We start from the raw sequence: 10,345 nt of genomic DNA, 5'->3' as shown, positions 1-10,345 counted from the left end.
CTATCAATTTGAATTTCGTGCCAAATTTCGCAGTCATTCCAGCCATCTCATTCGCCGACTGTATTCTGGTACGCCCTGGCGTTGAATGGTTGAAACCACTAGCCGCGAGAATAGGTCGGGTTTAAAATAAAAATCACTAAACACATAATTATGTTTAATAAATGAAATTTATTTAATTCAGAAATAGTCAGTTGCAATTTCTTGGTCATAAATATAATCTTCGATACCATCACGTGCTTAAACGATAATTATAATGTAATGAAATTCGCGATAGACGTGGCAGATTTGAAACGACTCAAATTGATTATCAGAAAATGCTTCGATGAGATCGAATAATTCTGGATCCGGATTGGACATTGTTCTGAATATTTAATCTGTTAAGTTAATCAGCAAAGTTATGTAAACTAATAATTCCTCTTAACCGCGCACAAGTATTCTTAGCACACTGTATTACAGGCAGAGCCGATCTGCACCTATTTTTATAAGCATCATTTTGGGAGGGGCATATCCCTACTCTTAACGCTGAACTAATCGCATTTCTAATTTCACTCGATTTTATTGCCCAATAGCCTATCGTGAGCGAGGTCACTTTGCGAGGTCACTTTGCTCCTTCCATCGGAAGTAAGCAATGAGTTCGAGCGGCAGGTCGAGGACAAGGGTCGAAAGTCCACATCCGGCCGGATAAACGCCAATTAAGTTTGAGTGAGTTTCCTGTCTGAAAGATACTGTCTAGATACTATCTAGATTTTTCTCGCAGCTTTTGTAATTTCTATCAACGCGCCATTACTAATGAAACCCGCTATTTTTTGAAGCCTTATTTATTGTTCGCTATTTACGGCCTCAACTGGGAGCTACGAGGAATTGCCTGGAGATTACCTCAACTATCAACAGTTTAAAAGAAATTTTTTGTATTTTCTTCACTATTTACAACTTTCCTCTTTGTCTCTTTTCGTGGGCATTTATTATTATTCCGGGCGAGAATAATTCCCAGAGTCAGTCGACTTTTCAGGCGGACGACACCGAGGTCGACACCTTTGGAACAAGACGCGTCAGGATCGATTTAAATCTTCGAAGGGTTATGAATTGGAATTTTTCGTGGCGTCAGTACCTCACCTAATCATAGGGGGCAATTTTTTAGCATACTTTTAACTGGTGCCACACTTACACCAATCATGCCTTGTTGATACAACAACTGGTTTAAGCATTCGCAGATTTTTACAACGCACAACAGTTTTTGGGCTAAGCCTCCTCGATAGGACTAATCGGTTCTTAAGCATTCTATCGGAGTTCCCGGAATGGGCATCAAACGCACCAGTTACTGATCCTCTCGTGGATGATCTAAAACATCATATTTCAACATGTGGGTCATCGTCACCTCAACGGGCCTGCCGATTGCTTCCAGACAAATTGGCCGCCACCAAAAAAATAATCCAAAGTTTGTTTAGCAGTGGCATTTGTCAACCATCCAGCAGCCCTTGGGCTTCGTCAATGCACCTATTTGAAAAGAAATAGGGATAATGGAGAGTCTGTGGCGATTATGGTCGGCTAAATTCCGATACCGTGTCAGACAAATATCCGGTCCTGCACATTTTTGTCTTCACGACCATCCTTCGTGAAAAAAATGTTTTTATTAAACTTGATCTACATCAAGTATACCACCAAATTCGAATTGCGCTAGAAGATATAGAAAAGTCTGCTATAATTGCTCCGTTTGGTCTCTTTGAGTAAAAACCGATGACCTTTGGCTTTCGAAACGCTATTCAAATGTTTGAACGGTATATCAACCGTGCATTAAGAGACCTCGATTTCGCGTTCGTTTATATAGAGAACATCCTCCTCGCTATCTTTTTCATGGAAGAGCATGAGCATCATCTTCGTGTCGTCTTCAAGCGTCTTGAGCATTTTTCCTCACGCAATAATTTAGCAAAGTGTCAATTTGGTAAACCCGAATTGGAGTTACTGAGCCACTCTATCAGCTCTGATGGTTCTTCTCGAATGTCCTCGAAAGTGCGTAGGATCGTTGAACTTCCAAAACCAAGAACTGTGCTCGAATTACGAAGGTTTTCAGGTATGGTGAACTATTATTGCCGTTCCATTTCTTATACCGCTGAGGCACATGCCTTACTCAAAGAGTATCTTCGTTATTCTCGAAAAAATAGCAAGCGACCGGTGCATCCATCTCACAACGTAGAGACACGGCTCGTAACAGACTGATTTACAGTGCGTACGGCCGGGAATTGACGGCTATTTATGAAGCTATTCGAACCTTCAAATGTTCCTTGAAGGTCAGCACTTCATAATAATTACCGATCACAAACCACTTGTACATATGTTTAAGCAACAAGCTGAGAAAGCATCTCTTCGTCAACAGAGACAGGTTTCCTTTATTTCGTTCACCACCAATATCGCCTATCTTCCAGGCCCGGAGAACCTTGTCGCAGTTCCATTGTCTCGCGTAGAGAATATTCGTCTTTAAACCGAATTTAGCTTAGCTGAACTCGAAAAAGCTCAAACAGCGGATGAGGAACTAAAAAAGCTGATTCTTGATCCAGAGTGCTCTCTTAACTTCAAGGAAATCCAGTGGGGTCCTGATCACACCTCACTGTATTGTAATCTCACGGAGGCACTACCTCACCTATCTCACCTTGCGTCCAAGGTAAGACATCGCGTTATCGGCAAACGTTATGTCTGGCATGGTAAGCGTCGCGACGTTTCGATTTGGTGCAAACGTTATTTATCTTGCCAACAGTTCAAAGTGTCGCGTCACAACCAGCTCATTCATGACCACTGCCCTGCTCCGGATGGCAGATTTAAACACGTCCAAATCGACATTATAGGTCTGCTTCCCGTTAGCGACGGTTATTAATACTGCCTTACTATGATAGACCGCTTTTCACGATGGCCCGAAGCCATTCCACTTTTGACATCGAAGCCTCATTCATAATCAGAGCGTTTTTCAACAACTGGGTTTCAAGATTTCACCGGAAATTTAGATCACCGACATCAGTGCAAAATATTAAACAGAACGTCACAACAGATTCACGAAATCGACGTATGTAAATGGCTCACCTCGTCAGGTGTCTGTCGAAAACATAAAGCCAGCGCATTTCATCCGTGATGACGTCGAAACGCTCAATGATCCTAACTATTTAGGAAAGGCGAGCAATATTGTCCCGCCTCCTAGGACTTCCGCGCGTAATAAAAAAGTAACTTTGGACGTATAAAGACCTACTGAGCTATTTCTAAAATTGTTCCTTGTAAAAATTTATAAATTATTGACTGTTTAGGACAGGAATTTTGCCGTAATTTGTTGAGACTAACTCTTTGTAACATATATAATGTAATATAATTTTCATTTATTCTAACTTAACTAGCTAGCAAAGGCGAAATTTTATAATAAGCGCGCGTCACGACATTATATAATAAGTTATTTTTGCAATCATTCAAGTGTTTGGCAACGGACCATGTTTTTGTAAAAACTCACATGCAATTTTATGTATTCAACTGCCGATTCGGCTTGGACATGTAACTGTACAATAAAAGGAAGAAGTTAAGTTACTCCCTACTTCATTATTCCTAGAACACCAAGTGAACTATGGGCGCAAGTGATCAAAACCAAGAATAGATCTACCAACTTCCCATACCGGCGGTGCAAAAAGCGCGTGCGCGAGAATGTTAGACTTGTTATCATTTCGCGTGAAACGCAAAACTTTATTAAAATGTATCAAAATACTTGTAGAGTGAGTGACTGTGGTGTCAAAAAACAAAGATAAAAGGCAATAAGACATAGGTTTTCAGGGCGGTGATTAATAGGCCTACAGTGGGTGGCGGCCACTGTAAATGCTAAGTTGCAGAATTCAGCCTATGAAACCATAACCGGCGAATGTTTGTTGGTGTGTCGGAATCACTTTCAGGAAAAATACTTTTTTGCCAATCAAAGTGGTTCTGTGAGGATGCGAAATGATGCCATCCCGACGCTAAAATTTGCCGGAACAGAATGAGCAGATTATCATGCTTAATGAAAGCGCTACAGAAATCGATTTGCCTAATATTTCGAGTTTGCTTAATTATCTTGATCAGTATTTGACCCGTTATCAGTCCAAAGTAACGCGTTACCTGGCCGTTTTAGTTTCTTCTTATTTGAAAGTGTCTATAATCAACTTTATTTTAACATGCCTAAAATGATAAAGAAATTCGCAATTATTATTTGTGAACTGATTTCATTTTATGCTATTCTTAATTATAAGCAAAGAAGTTTGTATTTTTCTTTGAATAAAACAAGTTTTGTATCATGTTAATTACTCATACAGTTCCGATGAAAAACAAAATATTTTTCCTGGCCGTTTTTAAAGAAATCTATTTTGAATTTAAAAAAAAATCCCAATTTTCTTGAAAAGTAATGCAGATATGAAAAAATGTTAAGAAAAGAAAATTGTTCCTTGAAAATATTGCTACAAAAATACCACCTTAACGATTTGTTAATCACAGCTCGCTTGTTTTAAACTTTATTCTTTTATTAATAGAATTTAAGTTTTTTTTCAGTTGTCAGTTTTATAAGGGTGAAACATTAATAGCAGTTAAATCCTAATTTAAATAACCAAAAGATATTTTTTTCTACCAAACACATGTTATTTCTTCTACCTATTTATTATTAAAAAAAAAGAATTCGGAGAATTGTACGATTAGTAATTCCTATAAAATCCGAAATTATCTATGATTTTATTAAAAATTGAAAAGAATTTTATAATTCAAAAAGTTCCTACTCATACAAATAGTCATTAACTGATTAGCTAATAATTGTATATTTTGAGATTTTTTAAATCACAAACAATTACACATTTCGACTGACTATCGTATGAAAAAGCCCTTAAGTTGTACATATATTTCTTCCAAATATTTTCTACATTAATATGTTATTACTCTTTTTTATCACTATTTTTACATGAGTCTACTACTTTAGGTGGATAATTCATTTGGCAAAAATTGCACTTCACATTACTTTACTATATATTTTTTGCCAATATGTCAAAGGAATTTTATTATGCTTGATTGCTGTACGAAACTGAATATTGTGCGCGGGGCTATCCCGGTTTATGTCATAAGTTACACATAACGTTACATATTTCGCAAAAGTCTTTCGTGTCTTATTTGGGTATACAGTTATGGTAATGTTGTATTTTGATAATTTCTCTTAAGCTACGTGAAAAAGATGTTCGTTATCGCCTTCAATCGAAGAAATTTCAGAAAATCTACGACAAATTGTCACACGTTCAAAAACAGTTTATAGATGTGATAATGGTTAACAGCGGCAAAGATCCTACTGGCAGAAGGTATAGTGAGAAGCAGAACATAATTGCTCTCTTAATATTTAAGCGATTTGCCAAGTGCTACAGGTACCTACGTTCCTTTTTATCACTTCCCAGTCCTTCACTGTTGAAAACGCTTTTAAGGCCATGTGATGAGTGTAACAGCTGATCAAGTCAGCCTTAAGATCAATATTTTTCACCCATATTTAAAAATAAAAGTTTAAATAACGCGGAAATTTTTTTCGGGAAATGTTAATAAATATTAAAGGATCGTTTGTGGCCTTGCAAAGAATTGGAGGAAGAAAAAAGTTTATTTATGCAAGTAATGATTATCGACGGACACATTTAGGTTTTACAGCAGAAGTTTGACTTTTAACTTCCTCTTACGGTAATCATGCAATCTGTTTTACCCACAGACCCTAGAAGTTCGAAGTTGTCAACTCGCTGCGCTAGTGCTGCTTTGACACAGCTGATACCAGGCTGATACGTATGTCAGACCAAATATGTTTATTTTCATTTCAAGTGCAAACATTAGTTTTTTCATTATTGGTAAATAATGTTCGTGAGCGATTTTTGTTGTTTTTTCCCACTTTGATAAATATAAACCTCATAACTAGCCCATTAACAACATTGCAAATTGCTTGCAGGGTTTGACGACAGCACGGTCGGTATCTCTCCAAAATAGAAATGAAAAAAAACAACTTTTTTCACTATTCTAATTATTTAGGACCAGAGACAAATTCTTGCATGCCTTCTATGTATCGTGCCAAATTTTTAACACGATATCTCATTCCGTGTGGACGTAAGTTGGGAAAGAAAACTTCCACTGGTATTTTCTTAAAAAAAAATGTTCTCAAAATTTCCACCGGAACAAAGCAGAGACATGGACTTTATTACCTCCTCTTTCATTTCCCAAACTTTCAGAGCGATACCTCATTTCGTTTAGACGTAAGTTGGGAAAGAAAAATCGAAGACCAGGTTTGGTCACGTGACCCTCTCGTCACATGGCCTTAAAGTAGATAAAGTTCGATACTGGTGTCACTGAAGAAACAAGAAGGAGACTGAGAGAGGCTGCAAGCAATTTTAAGTCCGACAAAGATAGAGCCTCCATCGTAATGTGGGATGGAATGTTTCTTGCAATGGGACTCCATTACGATGAAACCTTGGACGAAATAGTTGGTTTCGAAGATTGGGGAAGTAACCGAACCGAAAAAAGCGGATCATGCCCTCGTCTTCATGCTAAGGTCAATAGACACTGCGAACACAATACCAGTGAGTTTTTACTTTTTCCATGGAGTGACTACAACGGACCAATTATTATTTTGCTTAAAAGAAATAATTAGTGCTTCCCTGGATGCTGGCTTTAATATAAATTCCTCAGTTTGTGACGGAGGTTCATTAACCCAATCGGCCATAAACAGTTTTTAAAATAATTATTAAACATATTTTTTTCATGTGATACGTAAATCGTTCATGACCTGGAGATAATTCCTCTATTCGATCCTTACTCATAAGGTCAAACGTTTGAGGAACAATTTATTGGACAAAAACTTGGAGCTTAAGTGAAACGTTCGAGAAAATAAAGAAAATGAGCGTTCAACAATTTATCCTTATGACTTTTTTTGATAACATTAAAATGACCAAAATTATAGTATTTTAATCCCCCCCCCCAATTGATATTTTATGCCAAACAACGCACGATATGAAAGAAAATGAAGAGAAAAAAATGTTTCTTTTGGAAAGCCTTGAAATTTTATCGTAGCATTTTTTGAATTCTTCGAAAAGTCGAGAATTCAAATGTAGATCGCACAACAAAAATTTTGAGATCATTTTCTTTCGTAATTTGAAAATTCTTTGAACGGTTTTCTATAGTACTCAGAAACACGAACAATTTATCCTCACGACTTTTTTTCACAAAATTAAAATGACCCGAGTTACAGTATTTTCAAAATCCTGTAAAAATCGAAAATTAACATTTATAGCCAAACAATGCCCGATATAAAATAAAGTCAAAAAAAAGGTTTCTTTTCGGCAGCCTTAAAATGTTACTATAGTAATTTTTTGCATTTTTTAGAAAAGTCGAAGTCGGAAAAAGTAATATTGAAAATAAAAAATTAAATTTGTTGAAAAGCAACCTAAGGTACGAAAAAATATCTATAGACAAAAGTTGTTTACCCGAGAATGATCTACATATTTGTTATTAATAATTTTTAAAAAGGACATTTCGAATTTTTTTCAATCGAGAAGAATACCATTAGAAATAAAAAATTAGGTTTTTGAAAAAACGACTCATGATACGAAAAAAAATCAAGAAACAAAGGTTGTTCACACAAAATGGATCCATAGATTTGTTATTGATAATTTTCGGTTGAACGTGCAGATTTATTTGAAATCGTAAAACATAAGATTAGGAACAAAAAATTTAATTTATTGAAAAAACGACACAAGAGACGAAAAACACAAAAGTTATTCAACCAAGAAATATCTACAAATTTGTTACAAGCTCTTGTTACAGAAATATATCAAAAATAAAAAAAAAGCTTTTTGGAAAAAGGACACCAGCTATAATAATATTTTACTTAAAAATATTTTTCTCCTAAATTAAATCTCCAAATTTTCTCGTAATTACTTTATGCTGGAACGCGTCTTTTTAGTTTAAAATGTGAAAAATTACATTGAACAGAAACAAATTAAATTCATGGAAAATAGACATAATAAGTTGCAATTGATCACAATTTTTACGTCCTCATAATAATGAGAATGTATAGGTTTTATGTAAAATTTGACAATTCAAGTTTTCATTAAATCTACACGTTTTGAGACCCCTTGAGTCAGAAAAATTATTTTTACGATTAGCAGTATCGTGTAGGCACGATAACAGCGATTCCGAATTCGTCCAATTTGTACGGAAATTTTGTATTCGTTATCCGTGTACTACTTTACATAATTTTTCACAAAAGAAATTGAATGAAAACATTAAAAAAATTTTTTTAAACCGACTTCAAACATAGCCTTAACCTTCTTAAAAAAAATTCAAATTTACCTATTACATCTTCGTGTATTCATTTCTTTTCACAAAAAAAGGCAAAGTGAAGTTATTGAGAAAAAAAGAAAGGCAAAATGAAGTTAATGAGAAACAAGGAATGAGAAGCAGCATGCTAATTATCATTAATTTCACATTTAGTTCATTTTGTCTTTATGCTTCCTTTTTTGTTAAATTATTTTAGCATTCAATACATGTAGGGAAGAGGGCATATGCATATATGTGCACCAACACGAGCAGAATTCTGCAGTTCTTCTGACAGTGGTAGAGGGCGCAGAATATTGCCATTAATGGTATTTTCCACGTATTTGGCCTAGCCAATTTCGCGATCGCCAGCACACACTTTAACAAAGCACGCATAAAACGTTCTTTATTCGCGAAATTGTGATTTATTTTGTAAATAATTTTCAACATTTCGAAAATTACGAACAACAATTTGAATTTCGTTCCAAAAAAGCGGAGTTATTTCTTCGACTTCATACATGCGTATTTCTTCACGTGGCGCTTTTGAGCTTAAAACTACCTAATCGTACTCTTTTTCCGTAAAAATAGCCAAGCAGATGCCTGTTTATTTTTATATAAATAAATAAACAACTGAGAAACAAGAAATAAGAGTCGAGATCATAAAGTTTTGTAAAAATTGACAAAATGTCTATATTTTCTAAGCATTGACAACAACAGAAAACTACATTTTGTATAAATCTTTCTGTAAGGATCGTTGCCAAATTTACAAAATTTCTTAATTTTATGAAAAACCAAACTGAAACACAAAGTTTTAAAACATTTCGTAAAGATTTAGGATAGATTTAAAAGATTTTACAAAGACTTCAATGATTTCTCAAAGATTAAAATTATTTCTGAACTATTACAAAATATTATAAAAATATTTCATATATATATAATTAAAAATTTGTCATAAGGACAACCGCAGGATTTCGCCGGGAGCGGGTGCTAATCTGGAAAATTGCACCAGCTCCCAGCGAAATCGCGGTAAAATTTTAGCCACAACTACGTCTCACGACCGTCAGGTAGGTGGTTACATTCTGTAAAGGAATCAATACGACGATCCAGCAAAAGTCTCGTGCATCCTAAGAACACGGAGCGACCCAAGGACTACCGCTTTCTGCATTTTTCCCGCAAGTGTTTTAGCATAGTGTTGACACGCAGGGATGCTTTTTAGGCCATTAGCAAGTGAAAGCTTGGCACCTCCAAGAGCGCCGATGATAAGGACGATTAGTTTAACCGAATATTCCGGGTACAATCGTTGCAACTCCCTTATAAGGTCTCGATACCTCTCTTTCTTTTCATTCTCCTTGGCTATGATGTTTTTGTCAGCTGGTGCCGAAAATTCGATAACGAACATGGTTCGCTTCTCAAAGTCAAGAAGAACCATGTCAGGCCTCGAGTGAGCAACAGAAACAATTGTCAAGAATATAAAGTTCTAGTATATGCGGCACTTCCCATTCTCGACAATTGATAAATATATATATAATTAAAAATTTGTCATAAGGACAACCGCAGGACTTCGCCGGGAGCGGGTGCTAATCTGAAAAATTGCACCCGCTTCCAGCGAAATCGCGGTAAGCTAAGTTGCCTATTTTCGGCAGGAGTATTGTGCGCCCTGCCACCAACCACTCTGGAATCGGCTCTTCCAACTTCAAATATGAAGTGAAAATACGGGCCAAATGCTGATGGGTTGAAGAAAACTTCTTCCACCAGAAGGTTTTGATACAATCTGGTCCCGGTGCGGAATAGTTCTTCATCTCTCTTAATACTTTTTCACCTCCTCGGTAGTGATGGGTGGGCATTCTTTATCAGGTGTTATGGGGGCAACACATAACTCCTTGAAGCTATTTATATTTTCTGAGCTTTCGTCCAGTCTATTCTGAACCTTGTAGACTTCTCTCCAAAATACTTCGACCTCCTCTGATTTGGGTGGGTGTTCGACAGTAACTGGAGGGTCTTGGAAGAGTCGAGATGGGTCAGAGAGAAACTG

Source organism: Belonocnema kinseyi, chromosome 5 (genome assembly GCF_010883055.1).
Source record: "Belonocnema kinseyi isolate 2016_QV_RU_SX_M_011 chromosome 5, B_treatae_v1, whole genome shotgun sequence".
NCBI classification, from domain to species: Eukaryota; Metazoa; Arthropoda; class Insecta; order Hymenoptera; family Cynipidae; genus Belonocnema; species Belonocnema kinseyi.
The sequence above is the reverse complement of the archived record's forward strand: the minus strand, read 5'-3'. Positions refer to the sequence as shown.